Here is a 6,407-nt window from a genome sequence, read left to right on the forward strand (position 1 = left end):
AATACCAGTAGGTTTGATATATATTGTATATGTTAGGAATGAATACACGTGGACAACATCTCGGACGGAATGCAAGGAATTCCGTACCTGGAAGTAAAACACTGCAGTATACAAATGGTAATTGATCGCAATACCAGACATCCGTGTCCAGTCTGAAATATTTCATTTGAAGATCATATTTCTCATGTACGTATCAGAGCATGTCATACTGTAGTCGCATGATGATTCCTTTGTTCTAACTGTAACTTGCTAAGGGTAATCAGTTACTGTGTCTAATGGAATGGGGCTGATATAAGTTTTGTCCAACCAGCTGCATGTACCTACATGTTCAATACTGCCCCCTTTTGTCTATTTAATGCGGACATAGTGAAATTATTTCTAGTAGTTTTGAGGGAAAGAGATTTTGTATGTGTAAGGTTCATATTTTTTATGCATGTTTGCGTAAGTGAATCCTTATATGTATTTGGTATCATGTAGTCGGAATCGTACAACGGACTTTGGTTGTATCAGGGATTACATACCAAAATGTTTTGAGGAAGAGAATATTCTCATAAAATGACAGCTAAGAAGAAACACGCATATATTAAAGCCATTGTCTAAAGCGCTACAAATCGCTGTCTAGAGTTGCATCCCTTTGGATTGCCAGGATCTTATGATTCGTCCTGATTATGTTTCAAGGTTTGTGAACATTATACCAAAGTGGTCAATGTCTAAGACCTGATTTACGAAGGTCTTTCTTCCTATATTCCTATATATTCTGCCTCCGTGGTCTGGTGGTAAAGCGTCCGTCCGGCGAGCGGAGTGTCGGGGGTTCGATCCCCTTCCGCGTCATACCAAAATACGTTATAATTAGAAGATGGTACTTGCTGTTACCCTGCCTGGCACTTTGCATTAAGGGGATAAAACTAGGTCAGGTCGCCTCGGAGTTAATATACTGTGTCTTAGTGGGCTAGTTATGTAAAGCTACGGCATGGTATCTCAGTGGGATAGCGCTATACAATTGGCATTAGTGTGGACTAGTACAAGCAGCCAAACACACCCGTACATGTATATGCACGTCGCTTTAAAAGTGCAATAACCTTGGACGCGACGCTAAACCCAATTTCGCCTCACCTCACCCACGTCAAACTGACAGAATGTGAATAACTGAATAACGATTGTATAAGCACGAGCCAACCTAACATTGCCCGCAAGTGACAGTGTGATCAGATGTCATAATACAGTTGGGAATGTCCTTGATACGTCATGTCCCTTTTACACATCCATTTCGGGTCAGGTCAGGTCGGGTTCTAAGTAGATAGTAGGACAGCGCGTTACATTTAAAGCCCTGTCATGGAGCAAAATGTGTGTCACCCCTATATGTTAGATAAGGATAGTGGGATTGGTTTGGGAACCAGACATGTTTTTCATTCATGAAAAAATTATATGCTATTTAAAATGTTACTATTACGTAAAGTGGAATGCCTGTCTGTCGAACGCTGTTCGGGCCATTGCTTTACAAACCGCATTAGACGTTTGATATAGGATAAAGATATAATAGTATGATTCAACAGTCTCTCGCCATCGGCACCTTATTATCTTGCTTTTGGCTAATTGCCCTACAACACATGTTAGCAGAGGGGGTTTGACATGTACATGTACATAATATGATTTTTCTTCATTTCAAATATCATTGCTATCATTGTCTTTATATAATGAACCATTTTGTTTTCGAGTGTTGATCAGACACAGAAAGATATACGCATCTTTCATCGGGAGTATTTACAGTAAGCTTCATTAGCTTTACCGCACCTAGGATACAAAGAATGTAACTAAAATATTAAACAATAGCTAAAATCTGTTTAAAGATGAACCACAGTCCAACTGGACAACAGTGAATTACTGTCGAGGTCCTATCCTTATTGAAATATAGATTCCTGAACTTCAGTGAAATTACACTTGCTTGGTTTCGTAACCATCAGAACGGTTGAGATTAAATGGGGTTTAACGTCTCGTTCTGGATTATTGCATACACACAGCGACGTGAATGTATTTGCGCGCACCTGTATGGGTATGTCTGTTTGTTTGTTTGTTTGTTTGTTTGTTTGTTTGTGGATGGTGGTTTTATTGTATTAGCCCACTGAGCTATCATTTTTTAACGTCTTTAGGTAAGCCGCGTACACGTCCATGAGATCAAACCACTGACCTCCCGCTCTTGGAGCAGACGCTCCATCCATTTGACCACGGATGCGGTCCACATCCATAATATCCCCAACAAATGGCAGAAATTGACAGTGATAGACCTAACTGCATGCAAATATAATAATATAATAAAAAAGTGCATAAGAGTATATGTTACAAACTGTAATAAGAACATTAGAAACAAGGATTGCCTCAATGTCAGATGTACTATACTTATATGTATAAGATATAAACAAAGAAATCGTTTGGTTGAAATTGAAATATTTATTTCTTATGATGATTTCTTTTACCACCAAAAAGAATTATTCTCACATATTGAAAGATGTCTTCATTTCATAGCTGTTCCAAACACATCTATCTCAGGACAAAAGTCGGTCTGTGTCCTCTTATCACTTTTCACACAATGTATATATAGTATTAAGGTCGTGGACAAATTGCAAGCTTTATATGTTTTCATACATTCTGTTCTGTTCGGCGAAGTATACGGTTGTATTGAATAGTATTTAAATACTTTGTTAAAGACCTTAAAACTGAATTAACACTTGGAATGGGTATTTATTATGAGATAATTTATAGCATTAAACAATCGTACGTTAACATGCCTATGAAATTAGGATGGAACTATCTCGTTCATACGATATAAACACATTTACACGCAGAAGTCTATGTGACGATAAATTAATGTCAAATCCACAAACAGACAAATTGATAATAATGGGATGCCAATATCGCTCCACATTGGTGACTCAAACACCAATATTAATACAACAATGTGATTGTTTATAATCGCATCAAGTGAAAGGTAATATCGATTATGTTAATGCAGCTGTGAAACAATGAAAAGACAACAAAGACCATCTCAATCTAATGAACGATCTCGTGGTCTCGAATGTCAGCATGTGTTCTCCTATTTCTGCAAATGTTTTAATAACTAAGATGACAATTTTCAGATTGATAAGACATAACGTGACAAAATCCTTTCCAAAATCATAAGAAATATCTGTTAAAATCAGAGTACATTGTTCGATTCCGACTGTATCATAAGCATGGTGTCGTAACTGATTTTCAGTGATTCATTTTACGACAACTGAAACCGTTTCCTCAGATAATGGAGTTAATTCTTCTCTGTCGTTGACTTAGGATTGATTTAGGAAGCACTAACAAATAGTGATAATACTAGGTGTTTGCGAACGGGTGAGCATATCCGGCCCTACCGGTTGCATCCATCACAACACACGCACAGGTAAATCAATTGTTCATCCGGAAAAAAAAACCCAAGGAAGTATATGGAACAAGTTGATAGTTGGAACTGGAAATGTCCTCCACATGTTTACCATAACACATTTGAGCAAGAGTCGTATGACTCTCTTTGAAATCTTCGAAGAAAGAACTTACTCTGTTGTACCTTGGCACTCATGACGAGCAACCTCCCCGTGGTGAGTGCTGGGTAACGCTAATAGCTCTTCACGGGTGGCCCAGTCGTCTAAGGCGCCGCGATTCGCTATGCAGAGTTGCGTCCCTTGGGCACGCCAGAAACCTATGATTGTGGGTTCGAATCCCGGGTCGCCCCGATTATGTTTCTTGGTTTGTCAGCACCATACCCGTGCTCGTGGGTTTCATCGAAGTGGTCAACGTCTGATACCTGCATCACTTCGGGCTTTCCGCCCACATTAAGCTGACACGCCGTGATATAACTGGAATACTGTTAAAAGCGGTGTTAAAGCCAACTCACACACTCAAATGCAATAAAACCAAATATCGGTTACACCCACTTGGGTTGTCAGTCCAGATTTGAAGAGGTCATTTTAAAACGATGTCGTATTGTTCCATTCTCGGTATACACATGTTTTAAAACAAATAGAACTATCAGATAAGTTTTGAAACATATGTTTTGTAATTAACAAATGGCCTTTTAGACTGGGTAGAAAGAAATTTGTTAACTGAGATTGTGGCTTTACCCTTGATGGGGGTTGAAGTTGTGTAAAATTATTGTCCCCCAGAGAGGGTATGTTAGACAACGTCATTAGAAGTAGTTTTTTTCCACCACATTTTTAATCATAGGATATTTGTTTATTTAACTTTTGTTAAATTTGTCAATAATCAACAACAGCTGATCATGAAGGGATGATGTAAATCCGGCTGGGGTCCATGCAGGAAGCAAAGGTACTGTAAGTCCCCATGGACCCTAGCATAGTGATCTACCTTCAGTTGTTGGCGATCTACATGTATGGCCCATTTTTTTTATTGTGTTGTAAAATGCTAATTTATTTGAACATGCTCTCTAACTAGTTGTACGTAAATCTTTGATATTCTAGTTATTATACTGTCCTTCATCGGCAGAATTTTATACAGTTTAAATGTATATTATAAATGTCAAATTTTGTCAAACAACTCATTCACTCACTATTGTACCTTAAAAGATGTGAAATGTAGACACCAAAAGCTGGAACTTATGGAATATTGCTTGACATATCTCTTATTTCCAGCTCAGGCCATAAACCAGTGAAGGGAATTTCCTATTTGACTATGACCAATTTTGAACGAGATCAGGTCATTAATACCCCTGAAACCTACGTTAGATGTTCTCATATCACGAGGAAGTCAAGCATTCACAAATTGTTTTCTCAGACGACATTTGCTTTCATTTTTGACCAATGGTCATGAACCTTTGTAGATAGCTGTACCTCTAGCTATGGATCGATGTTGTTTTCTCTGAATTTACTTCCATTCCAGCGGATACGCAGAAATTTTCAAGAACAATAATTCTCTTTTGTAGTGTCAAGCACTGTCCATGATACATCGTCTGCGTATAATAATGCAAATAGATGTAGCATGTCACTATACATAAGTAAGCCTTGACCACCATTTTTTTTCCAACATCACTGTAAGGTCATTCGAAATGATAATTAAAAGTTTCGGACTCAGAACACAACCCTGACGGGTACTGACATAACAGGTGAAATAATCAGAAAGACTTCCTTCAATCGAACAGAAGATTATTAATCAGAGTACATAGATACTAGTAACCGTAGAAAGTTACCATTTATTCCCACTCGATTTAAACTTTTTAAAAGATAGTTGTGGTTTACTTTGTCGAAAGCCTTTGTAAAGTCAATAAAGATGTAGTAAAATCTACCCTTTGTCTTTGAGATGTATTTCTGTACAGTTGCTTGACGAGTAAATAGTTGGTCTATGGTGGAAGATTCTGGTCTAAATCCTACTTGTGTTTCACTAAAGATATGCGCTCGGCATTAAGGGGCTAAAACAAGGACTGGTCGGCGCGGAGTCAGTATACTGTGTCTGAGTGGGGTATTCATGTTAAACTGCGGCATGGTATCTCAGAGAGCTAGCACAATAAATCGGCATCAGTCCGGACTAGTGCAAGCAGACACACAAACACACACACGTACATGCACGTCGCTATATAAGTGCAATAATCTTGGACGCGACGTTAAACCCCATTTCACCTCACCTATAATAAATGGATTTTGAGTGAAAAACATTTTATCAAGAAGACATTGCAGCACAATTGAAGCGCCCTGCAACTCACTTTGTAAACAAGACAATCAGAGTTGTCTCCAATAGGGTCTATAAGAAACCCCAAAAGTAATCGACAGAGTTGTCTCCCCGCACAACTACCCACCTCCGGCACTGAACGAAATATGACAGTATAAGTATAACAGGATCTTGGGAAAGAATATAGACTGCCATGTTGACTGATGTTGTCGACAGCGTGATCTTAACAATCATCGCATGTGACCATGTAGACAGGATTTCATTTGTGTTTGCTATTTGCACAATTGCCCAATGACCACACTGAGTATCGGTGCTTGGGGACACCAAAGTTAACAGCTGATTATGAGAAGAAATTGGCAGTGAATACCCCATAGAACAGATTCCATTACAATGACTATGGAATTGATATACCTAATTAGTGAGTGAGTTTGGTTTTACGCCGCTTTTAGCAATATTCCAGCAATATCACGGCGGGGGACACCAGAAATGGGCTTCACGCATTGTACCCATGTCGGGAATCGAACCCGGGTCTTCGGCGTGACGAGTGAAGATATACCTAATTATATAGAAGGGGGTAACTAACACTATTTGTACAACAACCAGGGAGGTAGTCTATAATATTTGGATTCTACACGCTTCAATATCTTCTAATAATACGCCAGAAGCGTGTACGTGAATGGGGGGGACAGGTCACGTGACCTCAGTAACCC

This window comes from Haliotis rufescens, unplaced genomic scaffold (genome assembly GCF_023055435.1).
Source record: "Haliotis rufescens isolate VD_foot unplaced genomic scaffold, xgHalRufe1.0.p SCAF_19, whole genome shotgun sequence".
Lineage (NCBI taxonomy): Eukaryota > Metazoa > Mollusca > Gastropoda > Lepetellida > Haliotidae > Haliotis > Haliotis rufescens.